This window comes from Panthera tigris, chromosome A1, assembly GCF_018350195.1.
Source record: "Panthera tigris isolate Pti1 chromosome A1, P.tigris_Pti1_mat1.1, whole genome shotgun sequence".
In the NCBI taxonomy this organism is placed as follows: domain Eukaryota; kingdom Metazoa; phylum Chordata; class Mammalia; order Carnivora; family Felidae; genus Panthera; species Panthera tigris.
In genome coordinates, this window is record NC_056660.1 from 41,962,032 (window position 1) to 41,985,704 (window position 23,673).

The 23,673-nt window shown below is 35.1% G+C and overlaps 1 protein-coding gene and 1 long non-coding RNA gene across 14 annotated transcripts in view; one reads left to right on the top strand and one right to left on the bottom strand.

Annotated features, from left to right (window-relative positions):
* Positions 1-23,673, bottom strand: part of PCDH9 (protocadherin 9) — a 922,428-nt gene that overhangs the window by 802,578 nt on the left and 96,177 nt on the right. The window lies entirely within an intron of this gene.
* Positions 1-23,673, top strand: part of LOC122236553 — a 128,427-nt gene that overhangs the window by 49,091 nt on the left and 55,663 nt on the right. Inside the window, exon 6 of one of the 5 annotated variants that reach the window (XR_006214595.1) lies at positions 15,981-16,246. The exons of the other annotated variants lie outside the window; for them this stretch is intronic. This is a non-coding gene — a long non-coding RNA (uncharacterized LOC122236553). Of the gene's footprint in view, positions 1-15,980; positions 16,247-23,673 lie in introns of those variants that run through there. 5 annotated transcript variants of the gene reach the window in all.

A 23,673-nucleotide genomic window follows, 5' to 3' on the forward strand; every position in this document is an offset into this window, starting at 1 on the left:
GCGTACTACATTTTCATAATATTTTAAAGAAGTAGATGAGTCCTTGATCTCAAAGGCTTGACAATTTAGTGGAGGAGGCTTTATACACACACGAAAGAACTTAATAATAAATAGACTGACAAAGCGACATCTAAGCAAAGTGCACATTTTAAGAGCCCTTGCAATCTAGGTTTAAGCTCCTCATATGGAAAACTACTATGCAAAAATGGACATTTACAGAAAATTAAAGTATAGAAAAGATTATTTTAAAGTCACACAGCCTGTTGTTGTTCTGACAATAAGCCAGGTGGCCCCAGAAATGCAAACTGGTAGTAATGCATTTGGACCAGTTTCACCGAAGTCAATAATTTCCTAAAATACCAAATGAGCATGTCACCACCATCTCTTCATCCTTTTAGAGGAGTAAAAACTCCCGACCAAGGAAGAATTATGCCATTTATATACGAATTAAAAGTTAAATACAAATACCTATTTATTTAGTTTATGAGGCCTTTGAAAAAGCAATTCTAGTGGTGCCTGGGTGGCTCAGTTGGTTGAGCATCTGACTTCAGCTCAGGTCATGGTCTCATGGTTCGTGAGTTTGACCCCACATCAGGCTCTGTGCTATCAGCAGTGAGCCCCCTTCAGATCTTCTGTCCACTGCTATCTCCCCCCACCCCTCTCTCATTCAAAAACAAACAAACAAACAAACAAAAAGGCAATTCTAAAAGAAAGAGACATTATAGACAAGATACAACCACTTGAGAGATCTTCATGGCTTTTATTATGTGGCTTTTAATGATTACAATTATTGAAGACCTTCTATGCACCAAAAATTATACACATAATATTTGTAACCTCACATAATTCTGCAAGGTTGGTGTGATCCTCCTTATCCTGAAAGGAAACAGAAGTTCACTGACCCTGAATAACATACATATTCAGCAAATGGCTGAGCCTTGACTGATATATATATCTCTGTTTACCTCTCTGACTCTAGGCCTGTGCTTGTTTTTATATTATTCCCCAGTAAAGCACTCCCACCCAATCCATTTTTACCTATTACCCTGCTTTATTTTCTTTCTTCCATGAAGTCAATACTTTCTGTGTTCCTAGCATTTAGAACATAGTGATTATTCAGTGCATATTAATTGACATTGTCTAAATAAATAAACAGTTTGGACTTACTGAATCTCATCCCCCTTTCATTATCTGGTTTGCCATTCTTTCAGGTGGCTTTCAGGTGGCTTCCTGTAGCAACATTTATTTGTTTAGCCAAAGTGAGTCAAAATTCCAATTCTGTCTCTAAAATCATATTTTCAAGTTCCTTTTCATAAAGTAAGCATAACAGGTAAATAAATACACCTGGGATAGCAAGAGAAATAATGAATCTAGTAACATGTGGGATTTAGATATAGTTATTATCATTCCGAGATATTAGTATACCATATTTCCATATTATCCCTTTAGGCAAATGGTCCCATAAGCTAGAGCTTTACATAAAATAAACAAACATACTCATCTTCAGGAGAGGTGAGCACCAGGCCAAAAGACCAAGTCTTAGATTATGCTACGTACGCATGGCCTATTGCAAGGGATGAGTAATAAATACCAGCCAAGGAGTGAAATATTGTGAAAATGGCAAATTCCTGTCAATGCTACCAAATAGTTTTCTTTTTTCCTCTTAAGGAAGATAGGAGAAATTTGAAATTCACTGTCACCTTACTGATTAATTATCCATTGGAACTTTTTTTTTTGCCATTCATTCTTCTAAAGGTATATTTTCTTATTTATTTCAAAGGAGATTGGTTCAGTCACTGGAAATTAGTACGTCAAATCTTATTTTGAGTGGCATTGAAAGATTGATGGAACAGAATATAATAGCTATAAAATAACTATTAATATATTATATATATAAACATATATAAACATATATAATATATATTATATATAAACATATGTTTTTATATATTCTATATAAACATATGTTTTTATATATTCTATATAAACATATATAATTTATGTAAATATAACAGCTGCCAAAATGTTGATTATATGTAACTTTCACCTCTTTATGCTAAATAAGCCTTTCATTCTGCTATTGTCATTCAATTATAAATAAGTTATTAATTTTATGTAACTAATTGTGTTACTGTTTTAACCTAGAGCTAAATTTCAGGAAATTCACCCATATTTAGTCTAATTCAATCATTAGATATGTTATGCTGCTATTCCTCTTGCCATATTAGCAAGCACATTAGTTTCATACATATTTTTAACAGTGCCATTTGACTTCAGGATAAGGCCAGTTAGGTTATTTCTGAGTTATTTTCTGCATTTATGTCATAACCAACTTGGAATAGCATCTGGCCCCAACGTCCATATGCACCCCTGCTCAGGGCTCCTTCCACGACTGGGTATACAATTATTATTAATGTCATTTCCTTTGTCCCTAATATTAGACTTTCTTTCAACACACTGTGCTAGGCAGGGTGTTTGTCAAATTATATGTATTTACCTTCAAAATAGCTTCATGATACAATCATCATGGTTATCACTCAATAGGTGAGGTAACACATCTCTCCAAGGACCCATAGGCAACATGTGGAAGGTCCACATTTAGACCCACAGTGTTACTGCATTCTGAGACAGAACACATCCACAGAAGACACATTCTGCTTTAACTTTCCATGCATACTGCTTCCTTGCCCTCAGCAACACAACTCTTCCGGAAAAGGGATTCTCATTTGCCCTGATCTGTTGTTCCTAATAGAGTATATATACTAATCAAGTATTTATCAAACAATTAAAAGAATAAATGAAGCTACAAATTTTCCAGTTTTTTAAAAAGCTAGTAACATTTTGGGGGCACCTGGGTGGCTCAGTCGGTTAAGCATGCAACTCTTGGTTTTGGCTCAAGTCATGATCCCACAGTTTGTGAGTTCGAGCCCCATATGGGCTCCATGCTCAGCAGTGTGGAGCCTGCTTGGGATTCTCTCTTTCTCCGCATCTTTCTCTGTCCCTCCCTCGCGTGCACGCACTTCTCTCTCTAAAAATAAATAAAACTTAACAAAAATGAGTAACATTTTCATGTCATTTGTCTAAAATGCAAAAATGTGTAAGGCCTCCACAAGATGATGTTGTGTATCTATTTGGGCCTCCTTTGCCTTGTGATGTTAGCCCAATTTCACTACAAATTAAATTTCACTATTTAATTTTCCAGTTAGAATCATATTACTGACCTCAGCATGATCTTACTTCCTACTCTTAGACCCTATTCCTTATTAATACTTTGCCTTCAGGCTAAAACTTTATTAGAATTAATTTTGAATCCACAATGTAATACTAAGTAAAAGTACAGCACCCAGATGTAATGAAGTAGATCAAATCAGCCTTTAATCTTAATTAGATAAATATAACTCTATCCAAACAAAAACCACACAAAATATCTGTGACTATATTTCTTCTGCCTTTGTCCCTAGAAAAAGGCAAAGGAAAATATTTTTTACATTGCTAACACAAGTGACTTACAGCGTTCCATGTCTTATAACTTCAACATCAACACTGTCATCTATGAGGAATATTTCTCAACAAACTGCAAGTGATAAAATTGCTCTACCTTCCATCATTAGTAATTACTTTTGTTCCATATGGTAACAGAAAGAACACTTTACATTAGATTATGCATTGCCAAGTCACGTTTCCTTCTGATACAGTAACTGCCAAAACTTTGCCCATCAAACACCTGGATCACACTGAGAAATGCAATCACTGAGGTAGGCAATAAAATGTTCCTGTTTTGCTGGATAGAGCTAATTAAAAGTCAAGGTGTTCAATTTGGTACATCACAGAGAGTAATGCTTTATACAGTGTAGCCCAAGTTTTATTTATTTACTTTTTTGAATCAAATTAGAGAACATAACATAGCATAATGTTAAATTATCAGAAAAGTCTGAGTTCAATCTACTTAAAGTCAAAACAATTGATCAGTTCAAGGTTTAAAAAAAAGGTAGACAAAAATCATCTCTTGACTATATTGTAATTCACTGTTCCATGAACTACACAGAGGTTGTGTCTGTCAACCTTTTTTTCATTTTTCCCCTAGGTAGCCTTTTACAGCTTTTTTTTTCTTAATTGTTAACTCAATGAAATTTTAATGCTACAGATAAAGGGTATAAATGTTTCTGTAATGTATGTATATCTGTGCTTTGTACATACAAAGAGTAAGATTTCTTTCACCACCCTCCCTCCAGGAACCAATTTTAGCCCCTTTGGGAGCTATATCTCCCATTGAGAAGGTATGAGTAGACAAAGCTCAAAGTTTTAAATTATGGAAAATATATTTTTATTTCATTTCAATGAAGCATTTATTTGCCAGTCACATAGTTTAACCCACTCTCAGATTTTTTTTTGTAGAAAGAATTTTGAATGAAAGAAATGAGACAAATGAAGAGAAGCAGAGAAACTCTTTTTTTAACCATCTTTAAAGCAATATACTGCAGTTACTTCATGAGATGAGTTATTTCTGAATGTACAATTTCAACTATATTTACAAAGAAAGAGTTTTAAATTAACTCCAGAACTATGCAACAGCCCCTTTCTGTGAATTCTAATTTTGTAAACTATACTCTCAATGCGGAGGGTGAGGATATGCAGGGGAAGAGGAACAAAGGAGAAAGTCAGCAATAAATATATCCATGTATCAGAAATTTTGGTTCTAGATAGAAACACAAGAAGATTGCCTGGGTTTTTTTACTTTTTATCTGGTTAGACTGGTATTATATAGCAATTGTCTTACTTTTGAGTACACTTTATATGAAAAAATTATGAAAGACTAAAATTTGTCCTATCACTAATCTGTGCTACATCTCTACTTCATTGTTATCTAATTGTCTTTGTGTATTTTTTAAATGGCTCTGTAGAGATAGAGTTTAAACTATCAAAAAATGCATGACTTAATTTCAACTGGTTTACATTGACCACACACTAATCCCCATGGCTACTGACCCAATGCTATAAAATCTATTAACTAATGATGAATGCTATTCAGTAACCATGAATCTACATGTTTTGGAGTATGGTGTATCAAGCTATTAGCATTGTTAAATAGTAATTGGATTTATGATTTGCATCTAGTTTTGGTGAGTGGGGATTTAAAGGTTAATGCTGGTCATCTAGCTAGGATAGGCCTATGTGAACAGCATGCCTCCCACAATGAGCAGACTTTGGGACACCTGGCACAGAGGTGCTTCGCATATACCCTGGTGATGGTTTAAGTCCTGTGCAACCCACCCAGGAGTGCGAGTACAACAGAGCCTTTGCCTAACAGCTCTGGACTCTTTTCATTGCAGATACTCCTGCTGCTGCTGTTTTAAATCTTTTGCCTGTAATCAAGGTGTCCCATAAGAACCAAGTGACTCTTGAGGGTCCTTTTAGCAGTGGGAAAATTAAGGGCATTCTGAATGTATAATTAATATAGATAGTAATACAAATAATTCTCATCCATAAAAATATAAATTGTCTAGTCGAATGCAATTCATGAGGCCCCTCTGGTGACTGGCCTGTTTTGCCAGTTTGCATCCCTTTATTTATTATTATTATTTTTAATGTTTATTCTTTGAGAGACAGAGAGAGAGAGAGAGCACAAGCAGTGGAGGGGCAGAGAGAGGGAGACACAGAATCTGAAGCAGTATCCAGGCTCTGAGCTGTCAGCACAGACCCCAACATGGGGCTTGAACTCAGGAACCTCGAGATCATGACCTGAGCTGAAGTCTGATGCTTAACCGACTGAGCCACCCAGGCATCCCAGTTTGCATCCCTTTATAAATTTATTGCAGCGTTCTTTATCTGACTTTAATGTGTGGAATTTGGGGTTCCCCTTTGAATCAAATGTAATAACTTATTGACTCCCTCATTAATTAATGAATTAAATAAAATCTTTGTCATGTTTTAATTTTATATCTGGATGAGAGTAATACTTTTATCCTGTTTACATTTTATCTTTTATCAACTCAAATAAGGAGTGGCAGCACAGCATAGTTTTAGGAACAAAGACACTAGTTAGACTTTATCGGTTAGAATTCAAATGTTGCCAGCTTTGTGATTTTGGCAAAGTTACTTAAATCCTCCAAGTATCCATTTCAGCAATAGACAAAGGCTTTGCATAATATAAATTCCTTATATATTTAAAAAAAAAATCAATGTGCCTTTGTTTCCTATCAATGAATTGGGAACACCATCAGCTCCTCTCTCATGGGATTTTAAATTGAGTAAATGAGAAAATACATGCAATGAATGTAGACAGCCAAACTGCTGGAGCTAAATATTAGAAACTACTTGGAGTAGAAATGGGAGTAGTAGTGGTATTTGAATAGCTATCATTTCCTTTTTTCTTTTTTCTTTGTGACTGACAAAATGTTGGTTTTCTTCTTTCCTAATCTGTTAAACACATACATTCTTTTTTTCAGCCTCTTTCTCTTAGATTTATTCAAAGATTGTCATATTTCTTTTGGTATTTGAAAACCCCCCAAACCTAGATGGAAACCCTCAAACCTAGATATTTGGATGCAGATCACTTTATCAGTCAGAGAATGCTGGAAACATAGCCACACAGAATCAGAGGAAATTAGATGGAAGTATTGCATTCGTCCTTATAAATTACTTTTAATTACCCCTCTCCGTTAAAAAAAAAAAATTGTTATTTACCTCAAAAGTAGATCCTGACAAGGTTTGATAACTTTCAAAAATCAACTAGTGATTTTCCCAGATTCTTCAAAAGTTTATCCAGTTGGAGGTGGGGGGTGGGGAGAAAAGATTAGGTAGGCCAGTTGAAAAATAAAGTACTAATCATTCCCACTCTTAGCATCTGACTAGAGTAAATTACTATTGAAATCAACCTGATAAAAAAAATATCGTCTTGGGAGTGAGGCTTAGTCAAGTGACCTACAAAACACATGGATGAGCAGTCACTGATATTTTTTCACTCTAAGCGGAACTGACTGTAATCAGGCTAGAGCTATTGATAAAAGCAAACACATTTCTCCTTTGTTCCACACATCTAAGTAGGCAAGAAAATACTACTAAAATCATTATGTTCAAGAGGAGAAAATAAGAGGTTAACTTAAAGTGCTATGCTCTATTGAACCCAATATACATACTTTCCCCAAAGCAACAACAAAAACACCTCAGAAATGCAATCAAGGTCTCAGATTCATTCTAGCAAACTTATTGTGCCAACCCATTATTAATGTTGCCTCTCAGGGAATTTCCATTTCCACATGAGTTGGGCCAAATATTATTCACAACGTTATCGTATCTTACATTATCCATTTAAAAAGGGAAGAAATTTATATAATGAAGGAGGATGAACTTTAAGGTATGATAACAGAACGCATCTTTAAAAAAAGAAAAGGAAAAGGAAAAGAAAGTGTCTTGACATATTTGTAAAGAATTTATGATACTGACACTAATTGGTGGCAAATTTGATAGGTTATAGATAAGTGAGTTGTCTTAGTCGAGGAGCAATTCTGTAGCTCCACTTTTCTGTATTCCTTTCCACGCCAATCACGGAAAATGCTGGTGAACGGGCCCAGCTGAATTGAGCCATTGAAGGCAAGAGTAGGGAATTAATTGTGTTCTCTTGCTTCTTTTCCTACTGCCAGAGAAAAGCACTATTGTCCTCCTTGAAGGATTCCCTTTCAGCCTTAAGGATCACTGCCAACTTCATTGAGAAAGTCAAACTGCATATCCAAGTGGAAGTAAGGGGGGCTCACCGCCAGCTTTGTTCTTAGGAGAGGGAAGTGTGATGGGTTCTAAACATAGGGCATCACTGAATATCACATTTTAAATTTACTTTAAAGTGGCTTAATGAAAAATGAGAAACACAGAAGAGTGAGAAAGAAAACAGAATAAACTATAAATTTATAGCCTGAATAAAAGTTACACTGAATGCTATTTATAATGTCGTCTATGTACGTATGCTATGAAATTACACTTGTTAAATGCATCAGAGCCTCTGAACCACAGAGAGCAATCTTATCTGAAGTAATAATATAAATGTCCACTTTCACAGATGAATGGATACATTGGATTAAAAAAAAAGCACTTTTCTTAATGTGACCTAATTAAGGGTGTAAATTAAAAAAGATTTTGAGCCATAAAAATGTCAGATCTCAAGTATAACTTACTTACGGATTTGAAGATAACCCACATAAAATGCAAGAACTATTCAGTTACTACCCAAGAAAAGGACGTTCTAGTATTCCTTATGGAATTTGGGTATGTTGACTCGATGATCAGGACTAGAATATATGAAATATTAAGAACAGTGTGACATCACTATATAAATGAGAAATGACATTAAATTTCCAACACTGAGTTTGTCTGAACTCAATACAATTTAGCAGCCTAACTGGCAGTTAAGGCTTCGTATGGGCAATGTTAAACAATTTTACAGTAAGGAAATACCTACTTTCTCTTTAGAGCAAAAGATTATATGCTGCAGAAGCTTTTGCTGTGGATACTGGATAGAAGGATACACCTCTCCATAACCAAACAAGATGTTATATTCATTAGGTTAAATGTCTTCATAGCTCTTGGCACTTGCAATAGAACTGGGCAGGAACTAGTCTGTAATTTTGTTCACTGTTCTAGCTGGGATTTCATTTTCCTACAACACTTCCCACAACAAAGACACATTGTTATTTTTTGTTGTTGTTGAATTCTGGGCAAATAACCCTACAGAAAACCTCTAAGAAATACTGGATACGTATAGTAAAAACTGTGAAATGCATAAGCCAACAGTTTTATTCAGTAATAAATTCAATCATATGGCATAATTGCCATATGGCACAATGGATTTTGTTTGTTTATCTGTGCTTCATTAAAGTGAGCTCCCAGCATTTCTTCTTTGTTTGTGAAAGATCTATTATAAAAGTGACTTCTTGCAAGCCAAGCCAGGTGAAATGTATGTGTACACCTTAAATTAACTTTCCAAGTGGCCACAGCTTTCTGAAAAGTATGAAGCCATAGAACATGATAGTATTCAACAGAAGATTGGCCTGAACTAAAGATCAAAATTTAATCAAGCTCCTAAATATTTATATCTATGGCATTGCAGCACCTTCACACTGTAACCTATTTATCCTAAATACCTTTTCCTAACAAGTAATTTTCTGGATGTCACCACAATTTACCAGGGTCAGCATCTAAATGTAGAACAAGTAACTTATTTAAATTAGTTTATTTGGTCAGAAAAAAAGCTGGATGACCTGGCATGCATCATATGATTATTAATGTAGTTGTGCTTGGGATTTAAAACATCTTTGCAGTAGCAGGTGGTTTATAACAGTGAATTAAAGCACAGTTAAGATCATGTTTAGAATATATCAAGTAAGAAATAGAATGTCCTTTCAGCAAGGCTGTAGTGAATGGAAAGACAAAAGCTTAAATGAAAATCCATTGTAGGCCTAAAGGCTTAAGAGGCTTACAAGTTTACTTCTTTTTCCTTTTTGGGTTTGTTGATTTTGTTGTTGTTATTGTTGTTGTTATGATCCTCATCATTTAATCAACTGGGTTTTGGATCTTAAACTGGAATAAAATACATAATGCACCCTTACATTATCTAAAAGTAATCATCTATGAGAGCTTAATTGTTATAACAGGATCAACACAACACCAACTACTTCCTTCTGAACACTACCATTGCAACAGTAAATAAGGAAAGATTTCATTCATTTACACATCAATCTTTCTTCTTTTTAAAAACTAAGTGACTATTAAAATATCTTTCAAACATATTCTTAGCCTATGCTGTCTAGTATAAGATGGGTAAATGCACAATGTACTACTCAGCAATACACTAGCAGAGAAAAAAGAACATGGAACAAAATACAGTCAAGTAGACAAAACAAAACATATGATCTGGAATTGTGGTGACTTACACAGGGAAATGACACCAACTCATTTGTTCTCTCAAGATGCAGCAGAACTTAAACTCACACACTAATTGGCCAAATGATGTAATCTGCCTTGAGATGTGGAAACGGACACGTTTTAGAAATGTATAAGCAATGATTTGTAATGGCTCTTAAACCACTAAGATAGGGTATGCAGGAGCAAGCCAGATGAATAACCTCACGACCTCAAAGAATGGTGCAAGTTAGTTAGGAAGATACTGAGCTAGATATTCATGAGTGGGTTGGGTTTAGAACATTGTGTCTTAAGCACATTAATGGCTTTCGTTGTATACAGATCTTTCATTGTCAATTTTTTTTTAGAAACTATGTAACTACATGCAGAAAACAACAATGATTATGCATTCGTCTTACTCTAACTTTATAACTTCATATGCCGCTTCTTTAATAATCTCATGCCATCCATAAGAACAGAAAATATATTTAAATATATGAGGAATTTAAGAAGACTTTCTATTTTTTCCCAAGCCTGTATATGTAGGTAGCATGTAAATTAAAAAACAAGTCTTCTAAACTGTACTACATATCATGCCTGTGCATTAAGAGAGAAGTATCTTCATAAAGGCCCCGGAGAAGGCTGATGGCATTTCCAGAAAACACATTAATACTTATGTCATTGTTCTTACTCTGGGACTATATGCAATCACATGATGAAATGTGCAATATAGATTTTTTCTTTGTATACAGGCCACCTCTGTGGACGCTGATACTGTCTGTTATGAATACGAATCTTTACTAGCCCTCACTCATGGCTAACACCTAGAATGTGGGGTTAGAAATGAGTGTTGAATTCCTTTCTCTGCCACTTAACAATGTGGCGTTTCCTACTGGAACCCTTTCCTTTTGCTTCTCCCTTTTCTCCTTTAATCTTTGTACTACTCAATCTTGGAGATTCAGTTTAAAGTATGAATTTCTCTAATTATCTCTAACTCTTCCCTGGCACAACAAACAAAGTTGCTTTTTCATTATTGCTTACATAGTACTTTACACATAGTTCAATTACATTGTATCAGTATTTAGTCACGGGAATACTTGACCCAATATGACAAATATTAGGTTTCATTAATATTTGAGTCCTCAGTGTCATATAATAAGCCCTCTTTAAAACCTTGCTAAAATAAATTGGTATTTCTTATGTTTATGTAACATTTGGTAGTTTTCAATTTACTTTCTCATATATTAAAACACAGAAAATATAGATTTTGTAATAAGGAGTCAGCATATGTTTAAGTAGCTTAAAAACATCTGTTTTGAGGAAATTACTCAGACCACTGCAGAGGAAATTGGCCTAGAGGCACTATTCTATTGAGAAGGAACATTCCACTGTTAACAAACTCTACCTACTTATTAATTAATCTATTTAACAACTACTGACTTCCTACCATATACTCTGCAAGATTCTGAAGACACCAAATAATGACAAAGTCAGTACCTCAAAACAACTCAGAATTGAGCAGTGAGACAGACATATATACAAAGCTATCATAAAATAATCTTTATCTGGGGGCTCCTGGGTGGCTCAGTCTGTTAAGGATCCGACTTCGGCTCAGGTCAGGATCTCACAGTTCATGGGTTTGGGCCCTGCATCAGGTTCTGTGCTGACAGCTCAGAGCCTGGAGGCTGCTTCAGATTCTGTGTCTCCCTCTCTCTCTCTCTGCCCCATCCTGCTTGTGCTGTCTCTCTCTCAAAAATAAATAAATAAATAAATAAATAAATAAATAAATAAATACATACATACATACATACATAAACATTAAAATAATAAAATAACCTTCATATGTTTCAGGGTACTCCTGCATAATAATAATTATTTTTAAAATGTGGGAATTGTAAAATGTCACAATAAATGGACATTATAAGATTTGCAAATATAATTTATTTTGGCCTTATGTGTAGTCAGAGACATATAGATTTTTATTCTTCCTTCTCCTAGAAGCTCCAACTATTTGTCTCACAAGCAAACAATGAGCATGAGTTATTATTTTAAAATGTGTTGAACCTGCAGGCCCCATGAGTTACTGTATTGGGACTGGGGAAATCCGCTCTGTGTTCTTCCAGAGAATTACAACATATTGCTGCCTAGAGCAATGTTAACTTTTAATGTCTTTGTTGTGGTATCTTAAACTTTTTTTCCCCATCATACAGAATAGTTATTCTTCTCTGCCCTTTTCCACATTACTTTGTATTGTGCGCTCTAATCTTTGTTACATACTATCAGCAATCTCAAGAGAATGCCACTTAAGAGTATACCCCTTTCAGAATTTTGAGTTAGAAAAATTCCTTGTATAATAGCAATGAATAGAATCCTCTAGATGCATGATCGTATGGATGTTGCTCTCTGTAAGAAAAAAATCTTTTGTTATATAGTGGAAAGTTGTCTGAAATTGAGAGTGCAAGAGATTTGGCACGACTTGGGATCTGCCATTAAATAAATGTGTGTAATCTTATAGAACTCGTGTAGTTGCCAGGGGCTTCAGTGTTCTCACTAGCTCTAGATTGCTTGCTTCGTTCCTTTTTTTTTTTTTTTTTTTTTTGATGGTCTAATTGATCATAATGAATATACTCAAAACACATTATTTTAAAGAAGAACTTGAGGAGCTCCGGGGCAGCTTAGTCGGTTGAGTGTCCAACTTCGGCTCAGTTCATCATCTCACGGCTTGTGAGTTTGAGCCTCACGTTTGTGTGCTGGCAGCACAGAGCCTGGAGCCTGCTTTGGATTCTGTGTCTTCCTCTCTCTCTGACCCTCCCCTGCTTGCACTCTGTCACTCTCTCTCTCACAAAATACATAAACATTAAAAAAAAAAAGAAAAAGAACTTGAATCTATCTTAAGATGACCAAGTTGGATTTATTGACAATGCCTCTCCCAATGTCCATTAATTGGTCTAGATTCCTGATTGTGTTTTTATGTTGTTTTTTTTGTTCTTATTTATGAATAACAATTACAGTAGATGGGACACTTCCAACTGCAATAAAGGAAATTAATTTCTATATAAATACAATATGGCACTGTAACCACTAAGCATTTTCTCACAGACTGGAGATACCGGCATAGAGGGATCAATATCTCTGAAATGTCTTACCTCTTTACTACAATATATATATATATATATATATATATATATATATATATATATATATATATTTTCTAGGTTACTCCTAACAAGAACTGCATGAAGAATGTTTTTGTCATTTATAGATGAAAAACTTGAGGCTCAGTGTGAAGTTAACAGTTAGGAAGCAAGCATTCTACTCAGCTGAATGTAACTTTCCCATTCCAGAAATCCTCCAAGGAGATGAAGCAAATAATATTGCTTTTAATGTATAGATTAGTTAACCCATGAAATTAATTTTATTCTTTCTGAAAAATTATTTGTTGCTATTTTGTTAGTGACACAAATGTTGAAAATAGTTACTCAAGAGAGCTAATCAAAATTAGTATGCAAATTCCCTACTTTTGTCGTAGGCTTTCTCATTCATTCATTCGTTCAATCAGGTATTAATATCACTGCTTTTAAATTAGTTTGGTTCTGCCCCTTTAAACTTGGAAAGACAAAAGTCTATTCACTTGTATGGACATGTTGTCGTAAAGAACCTCCTTCTACCCATCTTTATACACTTACCTGATTCACAAAAGATAGGTTCCTAGAAGCAAAAAGCAAATAAATCGAGACTGCCATGGTTTGCTACTTTTAAATGGACATATGGCAGCATATTTCCTGTAAGAAATGCTGAGAGATGTAACCATCCAGAACTCCTCTTTCCTCTCCTAGCTGATCTCCAGTTCAAGCAAATCAAGACGTGGCTGTGTTCCAACATAGCATCTTTATTCACATGTTCAAGGCAAAGAAGAATGCTCTCCATCCTTTATAAACATACACTTGGTTGAGGAGAAAAACTGTCATTACTTAGGTTTCCTTTTTGTTTTTAGCATAAGCTGAAGACCTACTTTCATTTTCTTTTACTCAGATATGTGTCTTTCTAAAGCAGTTTTATGACACCCATCATTGGTTATTATAATTATTAAATTATGAAAGCATGGTTAGGAGAGAGTCTGTGCTTACACTTAAACTCAATATTGTCATCTCATTCTTGTTTCATCTAAAGACAATATAAGGTATTAGAGAACCAACTTATTCTGTATATTAAGAGGAAATTAAAAGTTTCCAAAAAGTTATTTAAAAAAACAAGTTTCTGTACTTTTCCTTCATAAAACACCCACAGTAAATTATAAAACATCTGTTATTTATATGTATGTTATATACTATTGCTCAAAATTAGTTCAGATTAATTAAACAATCAGTACTAAGGAATAACCTAGGGGCACCTGGGTGGCTCAATCAGTTGAGCATCTGACTCTTACTTTTGGCTCAGGTCATGATCACATGGTTCATGGGATTGAGCCCTGCTTTGGGTTTTGTGCTGACAGTGTAGAGCCTGCTTGGGATTGTTTCTCTCCCTCTCTCTCTGCCCCTCCCCTGCTTGCATGTGCACTCTCTCTCTCTCTCTCTCTCTCAAAATAAATAAATAAACTTAAAAAAAAAATCACCCCAAACACTCTTAATTCTCAAAATGTGCTTCATGTAAAGAGTTAAACAAAAAAAAAAAAATATTGCTATCATGCCTAGCCATGACTGAATATAAGTCTTCACTTTTATTGTAATTTATACAATTGTTATGAATCATAACTTTGTTTTCTTTATTTTCAAATACTAAATAATAATGAATCCACAGTCTCAAAAGAGTAAAATGCATGCATTCCATAACTGCTAAGTATTGTTAAAACAATGGCATTTGTAGTATGCCATACTGCTATCCACTAGAGACAAGGAAGATCAAACTGAGTTTTAAGTATGCTTAGGTCTTTGTTATTCATGACAAATAAATACAGTAACTGAAAACCCTAAACTCAACTAGATAAATGATTAGAGAGGGTCTCAGATGTTGTAGGCATATATATTCATTTGAAGACTTTAATATATACTTACTAAATATCCAACATGTATATAGGAATATTATAGGTATAATGAAAAATAAGGATATATAAACAACCTATTCTCTTTCCTCAAGCATTTTTCAATCATGTGAAGTAGAAAAGGATGTTAAAAATTAATTCTGTAACAAGGTAGAAGGTCCTATGAGGCTTTGTAATCAGTTCTTAGCTGTAAAACAATAAACATATTGTTGGCTTCCCAGTATTAATTTATGACAAACCCAAAGCACTTTTCAAGCTACATTATTCTTTATTAAATTTAATAACCTAACATCTACTAGAGTATCACCCTTACCTTTCTTGCGGTATTATTTGTTGATGTAGATCACTGACCTCACCTGAAGTAATTCTCTCTTGTTTTGATTAATTTTTTGGAGGAGGAAGTGGAGGAGGAGGAGGAAACAAAAGGAATCTTCTTTTGAAATACACAGTGAATTAGAAGAAATGGGAATAGAAGGCAGATTTTGGATTCTCTTTGATTTTTCATCTTTCCCCCCTATGGTCATTGCTTGTCTACATTATATTTCAGCTGACCTGGCAGAGTAATATTATTGTTCAGGATGCCTTATTCTTGTGGGTCTAAGACCTTTCACTGGTGTTGACAAGAGATTTCTGTGTGCCTTCTGTGTGATGCATTCCTGTCAATGGCATGAGTGTATTCAGTTTCACCCCTTTGGGTTTTACTCTTTTACAGGTTCCCAAGATCTATACCAGATGGGACCTGGTACAACTACATAAATTAACACATTAGGGAAGTGACTTGTTTATGTCAACATAGCCAATGGCAGGCCTAAAACTAGAAATCAGGTCATGTGGAAGCAAAAGGATCCTGGGCTTGGAATCAGAGCAGAGTGCAAATCCTAGTTCTGCATCTCATGAAACTTCTGATTTGGGGCAAGTTTTGAGCCTCAGTTTTCCTGTCTGCAAAATTGGAAATTTGCAGAAACGTGTGAAAATTTAGTGGAATAATTGATATAAAGTGTCTGTGTCTGACACAGTAGACATGCATAAGATGTTCACCCCTTTTTCTTCTTAGTTCCTAGATCAGTACTCTCCATGGTATGCCACTGGGCCTCCCACAGACATGGATTTAGACCTATGATGTCTTCATATCTGGAAGCTCCTCTGTGACTCTGCAGCCTGTGCCTTAGTGCATAAACACAGTGCATGTGCGTTAGTGTTGCTGATGCACGAAGAATCAACTGGGTTAGGAAAAAATTAATTCTTATCCTTTATTCTTAATCCTTATTCCCTTTGCCCACACCTGTGTAGGTGTTGTGTAGAGGCCATGGCTTGAAATAAAAGCTCTTTGACCTTACCTGGCCAGAGGTAGGAGAGAACAAAAATATGAGTGGGGCGGGGCGGGGGGGTGTGGGTGGGGAAGAATCTCTCCTCTCCCCTGTGCAGAAATATTAAGCTGCAGAAAAATTACAGCATGAGTATGGACATGGTAATACATGAAGGAGGAGAAGGAAGTTCTGGAAATTTTTGAAACCATTTTCACTTACCTCTTTCATTATCAATATCACCATCATCCAGTCTATGATGCATTTGAAATTTATTTATTCTTAGTTCTAAACTCAATAAAGTGAAGAGTAAGTGATCTATAATCACCACTCATATATTCCAATGAACTTGTCTCTCTTAAATTATCACTTATTTTTGCTTGATTTGTCTTAGATTGATCTGACATTTTTGACATTTATAGTGTCCATTTAAAAAGATTATTCTAATGCTATAATGTCAATCATTACAATATATAAATGTAGCAAATCAACATGTTATATACCTTAAACTTACACAATGTTATATGTCAAATATATTTCAATTAAAGAAAGTTTCTTCTTAGGGTTCCTGGATGGCTCAGTTAGTTAAGTGTGAACTCCTGATTTCAGCTCAGGTCATGATTTCACAGTCATGAGATTGAGTCCCGTGTCCGGCTCCATGCTGGGCGTAGAACCTGCTTGAGATTCTCTCTCTCCCTCTCTCTCTCTGCTCCTCCCCTGCTTGCAGCACACACGCACACACTCTCTCTCAAAAATAAAACAAACAAATAAAAATAAAGAAATAAAGAAACAAAACATTTAAAAATTAAAGTCTCTTCTTAAAGTTTATATGTTGTATGTATAATTTTATATAATACTGAGTTGAGGGGCACTTGAGTGGCTCAGTCTGTTAAGCGTCCGACTTTGGCTCAGGTCATGATCCCACAGGTTATGGGATCGAGCCCCACATCGGGCTCAGTGCTGACAGCTCAGAGCCTAGAGCCTAGATCCTGCTTCAGATTCTGAGTCTGTCTCTGACGCTTTCCTGCTTGCCCTCTCTCTCTCTCTCTCTCTCTCTCTCGCTCACTCTCAAAAATAAATAAACATTAAAAAAAAATAACTGAGTTGAGAAAAATGAGAACATGATTTAACATGTGAAGTATCCTAATCTCCTATTCCTGCAACATTCCTTGTATTTTAGGAATTTCAAAGCATCTCTTTCTACATTTTCCTTCATGTATTAACATACAAAGAGTTGAGAGTTTTGAGAACTATGATATTAAAAATTTACAAAATAGGTATTATGTTTATATACCTAGTTTCCATGATTAATTTAGTATTATTAATATATTAATATATGATATTTACTTTTTGATTAACATTCTTCAAAATAATCTAAATAATGCACTAATATTTAATATTATATAGCTGACATTTATTGAGCACTTCTCATGTGCCAGTCAATGTTCTCAGTGTATTACTTCTATTAATTTAATAGTCCTAGTGGTCTATTAATATCCTTATTTTCCAGATCAGAAGAATGAGGTACAAAAAGGTTAAAAAAATTAGATATGTAATATATTTAGTAGGTAGTGATCAAGACTCAAATTTAGACTATGTGGTTCCTCAGCCCGGGCTTTTAGCTGATACGCTGTAGTAAGTTAATTAACATATTGAAGCTATTTCACCATCTTAATCGACCAATAACATTGTTCTCTAGTACACTCTAGTATACTCATAGTGTGAAATTTTCCTCCATTAAATAAGTTCTCATTAGATCAATGTACCTAAGATATTAGTATAAATGGATTGTTTTTTCAAGATATAGAGATCAGTTATTTACATATGGATACAATATTACAAATAGTGGTTAGATATTATGGATAGTTATAAAGCCCTGTTTATTATTAATAAACTAATCATTAATTAAAGCATTAAAGTTCCTGTTTCCTGGCAGCAAGGAGAGAGGTATGACCAAGAACAGTAGAGAGAAGTTTCTTCCCTTTCCTAAAAAGGAGTAGGGCTGACTGTAGGCAAAAATTTTAAATAAGTGAAATCTAATTTTGCTACTTCCCAAATATCCCTAGTGTCCTCAAGCTATTTTACCCCATCATATTTCATTTCCATGGCAATCAAGATTTTTATTTCATTAAACCAATTGATCTTTGCAATGTGTTGGTGGGGAGTGCAGACTTTAGCTGAATAATAATATATAAATGGCAATCGTCCCATAATGGACCCAGAAATATTTATATTATAAAAAGATAGTCCTTACCAACATTAAGAGTGAATAATTCAATTTGGTCTCTAAATGAGGAGAGACAATCCAGATGGCCCTAGAAGCAGAAGCAGATTTTTCCCCCCTGTTTTTGGTAGTTTCATAAAAAGCTTGCCCAGCAGACCCAATGAGTTTAATGAAAGAGATGACTGATGTGGTGTTCTCTGAAGGTGTCACCTTCCAAGGCCACTTTGTTGCCTGGAAATTCTAGAATTCTAGCTGTACATAGTTGTCCAGATGTTTCTGTCCCTTGGTCTCTAATATGTAAGGCATTGTTGGGGTGGATTACCCCTCCTAGAGCATTTTCCCTGTTGTGATTGGTCTAGCCATGCCCAGGCTTGGCCATCTGCTCTGTGGGATGATGAGAATTTAGAGGGGACCTTGGTAGTGACCCTTTCCCTGATAACCCAATACGCATGGTGTGTGTGTGTGTGTGTGTGTGTGTGTGTGTGAGAGAGAGAGAGAGAGAGAGAGAGAATGTGTGTGTGCGTGTGTGCCCTCCTTGCACTACAACAGAACAATGGTTCATGCTGTGGGGAAGGGCATTTGAACATATCCTTGCTTCAGCTGTCTAGGGGTCAGTTCCCCTATGCATTTCAAGGTCTTTTGCTTTTGTTATATGTATGTATGTATAACATACCAAGCTATAGTTTCCCTAATTGCACTAGTGTGGATACCAACAGCTCATGTCATTTGTTGCAAGGGAGTCAGTACTGGGGTCTAAAGCACTTCTTTGTCCACAAGGATCATTTGCAACTCAATTGTTTATATGTCTGGCATTTTGTTAATGGAGGGAATGCTTTTTATTATTTTTTCCTACATGAAGTAGATGCTTTGGATCTTTTTAGCACCACTTGTTTTTGCCAAGTAGAAGGATATTACACAGGTATTCTCATCAAAGTAATTAGGTTGTTAGATAGGCTCTGCATGTGGCAGTTAATGTGATACATTAGTTAAATTGTAGCCCCAAAGGCTTGCAGGATCAGAATTGCAAACACAGTCTGAGTTCCCAAGTCCTATAAATTTACCCCTTTAGGATATACCTCATCTATAGAAAGAGGGAACACTGCAATAACAGATTATCATCATAAGGGTATGAGCTGATTCTCCTGGAGAAAACACTTGTGTAAATATGTTCAGTGTTTAGAGAAGCACATTTGGATATGCTGGAATTTTTTCCACAACTCCCAGACATGCCAATCAAAGATAACACAATGCAAGTATCTCTGAGTGACACTTAAAGCTGCATTCATAAGCAACCTGCCTCATTCAAAGTCAATGAAGAGACAGGACTTACAAGCCCATGCTGAAAAGTTATTGAAATGTGACTGACATCTCAAAGAAACTGTGTCAAAGGCTTGCATGACCCAGTGCTGAAACACAGTGAGGTTAATCAAAGTGATGGCAGTTGGGTACCACAAAGGTCTTTCCTAAGTTTATTTATTTATTTAATTGAATTCATACACTCAGTGGGTTTATTATCACCCTCTGCTCTCCCTCTATCATTTAACCCCCAGTTTGTATTGTTGGTTGTAAACTTTTGCTTCAGTTGCTGTTTAGAAAAGAGGATGTAGTGTCATTACTAGTGAGGTTTCTGTGGATAAACACTGCTGTTACACCTCCTTCCATTTCTTGAATTCCCCTAGGAGATACTAAGCCTCCACAAGTATGTTCCCACATGAGGTGCCACCTAGGAAAGGATGACTGAACAGCTAGCAAACAATCCTGTTCAAAAAATTCTCCACTAGGACATGAGTTTGATGATTTAGTGAAACCCTACTTACTCTCAGAAAGCATTAAAGAGGGGACAGCAGAGGTTAAGTTTGATCTCGGTCTATCTATCCATTTTGTCTCTTCCCAATCACGGTTATATTCTCCTGCCTAGTGTAACCACTTGAATATAGGCAACCATTTTTTGTTTTGTTTTGTTTTGTTTTTTCAACTGGATGCCACCTCAGGACAGAAGGCAATCCTCTGAGAACAGTTGTAACAATCATGAATAATGGTTATCAGCAGTTCTGTTATATTCACATTTTATGCTGAATGTTTCCATGGGTTCTCTTCAATATCATTGTAAAATGCAGAAAGCCGATCATCATCTGACAGTGAAATTAGCTAATAACCTTTCCTAACAAAAGAAGGGGAGAAAGGGAAAGGAAATCTCTCTATGACGAACAAAATCTGGAAAATGCTATAATTATGTTCATGGTAATTATGCCCATGGTTTAAAAAGTGCAAGCAATTATGAGTTATGTTTATAGATGTAGAAGGTAACAATGCATGATATAAATTATATGCATGAAAAAAAAAAGAAATTATACACATGAGAAATGTGGGCATGAGCATGTGTGTGTGTGTTTCAATCCAATATTCCAGCCTTATTTCAACTGTACATTTGGGTCCGATATTTCTTTGCTTTTTTTTTTTTTTTACCTTATGAATCTATTAGAAATAAGTCACTGATTAAAATAGTATAATCACAAACTTCAACATGATTGGCTGCTAAGTGCTCACATATCTGCTCTTCCCTTGAATCAAATATATATGTGTATATGTAAATCTATAACGGAATAAATGTCATATATTTACTTATATATGTAATATGTAATGAATATATATTATGAAAATATATAATATATATTTATTTTCTATAGCTACAAGATCTAGAAAAGAAATTTGTTTTTCTATCCTGTCAGACAATTCTACCGCAAAATAAGTCTAGGTCAGATAACATCAAAGGAATTCTCCATTCTGGAATCAATCCACAATTCATATGAAAATCTGTCACAATAATGCAAGAAAAAAAAAGAGGAAAATGACATTAAAATGACTACATTCCTTGTTATTATTTTAAAATTTTTAAGAAGGATGAGAGCTAAGACTTGGGAAAGATCACCTTGGAAAGAAAGTATATCAAACATGACTAGCAATGGACTTTTCTTTTATGAAGAATAATGGTTTAATGTTTAATTAATCTTATCCATTTCTGCATTTATGGGAAGGCAGAGAAGAGTCTGCTTTATAATGTGGAAAATTAAATATTAAAACCTTGGTGCCTACCAGACTTACATTTTCTTATTATGAATGGGCATTTTCACTTTCTGCACACACAAAGAAAGAAACAGGAGACAGATGTAGTCACTTAGCTCTGCAGGAAAGGATTATTTCAGTGTATCTCTGATACCATCTTGCTATTAGAAACAAAACACATCAAAATGAATAAATGCTTAAAATCAAAACAACAAGAAGCAGAACTAGAAGATGGCCATCATATATAATATTAACTCTCAATTTTAAATGTAGTGAAATAATTCATTAGTTTTTTTTTAATGTATGAATTATCTTAAAATTCATAGATCTAATACTCTAAAATGGTATGTTGCTTACAGGATATAACATCAGTTTTCATGTTCTATGATATATTTTGCAGTGAGAAAATTGACATATTTGTTAAAAAAATAAAATTTTGCCAGGTTAAAATGTAGAAATATCAATTGAGAACAACGAAAAGAAAGATCAGACACTTAAATGTTTAATTCAAATTGGGGCTTACTTACATTACTTATAGTTTGGGCCAGTTGATATATTTTGTAATTAAATATGGAGTTTCGACTTATATTTTAAACTATCATTTAGACCTCTGGTCTCCAATGTATTATATATCCCAAAACAGGAATTGTAGAAAGGGTCTAGGAAGTGCCCATAGCACAGGAGACCTACCTCTTTGGAGATGGATGCTAAATAAATTCATCTCCACTGATCATCAGAGATACTTCGCCTCTCTGTGACTGGTTTATTGCTCCTGGAAAATGGAATTTATTTGAAAGGAAAAGAAGGCATACTTCACAAACATTTCTCCTAAACTAAAAGGGTTAACATGTATGATTTAACATTGCAAATTCTTCCATTTTTTTGTGTGCATTCCTGAACTTGTTGGCACCATGGTTACTAACCCTACAATTTGCACCTTCTAAGGTTAAACTAGGATAGAAAATATTACATTCACAAGATCTCGGTGATGTGATTTTTTTCCAATATTGCTTATGAGAAAGCATTAATAACAATTATGGGGTAATGTTGCAGAAAAATTTGGGGAAGTTCAGAGAGAATTTGGAAGATAAATAAAATCCAAAGAAACAAAGTACATGCCTTATTTTCACACAACTTGTGGTTTCTACCTCAGTGTTCACCTTCAACCACGCAGTACAGTCTTGCTAGAGCAAGCTCCTATGAGACAGGAATCATAGGTATGAGAAACATGATTGCACTTAAAATAGACTCTGTAATGGCCTGCAGACCTCCACCCTTGTTCTGATAATAGAAGACCACCTTTCATTGAGAACTCACTACTGCCCATTCACCTGGCCACACATTTGATTCTGTGATCTACCCCAAACCAGTCAAATGCCTACCTGGAATACCTGCTGCTATTATCAGGAAGGAGGTGTCCTCTTCTCACAGGGATTATAAACACAAGTATCTAGTTCAGTTTAATTATCCATCAAATTGCTTTATGTACCTATAGCTATTACTTACATTTCAACTGGTAAGTTATACGATAGTATAAGGGATCAGAAAGTTAGAAAATTGAAGTTGATTTTCTGATCAGGGGAAACGAAATTATGGATATTACTTCAGCCTCAGTTTTTGTTTCTTCCCTATTAGCAACCGATGCTTCCATTTAACCATGTTACTGTGCCTTCTCACCTCCAGGAATATATTTGAATTACTTGAAGCAAACTCCTCATTCTCCTCTCCTTTCATCTTCTAGTCCACAATTAAAAGGCTATACCTTTTAAGAAATTGTTCCTGGGGCACCTGATGGCTGAGCCTGGGTGGCTCAGTGGGTTAAGTGTCCAATTTTTGACTTCAGTTCAGGTCATGATCTTACAGTTTGTGAGATCAAACCCTGCATCAGGCTCTGTGCTGACAGTGCAGAGCCTGCTTGGGACTCTCCCTCTCTCCCTCTCTCTCTGCCCCCCCCCCCCATGTGCACTCACTCTCTCTCTCAAAATAAATAAACTTAAAAAAAAAAAAAAAGAAATTGTTCCTGATTTCTCCAGGTAGAAATATCTTAGGGATTCACAATTGAGCTTACTTTCTGATACCTATGTAAACTGAAACTTTAGTTCAAAGACCTTCCATTTTCACCATGTTTAAATCAATAACTTAATTAAGATATAGAA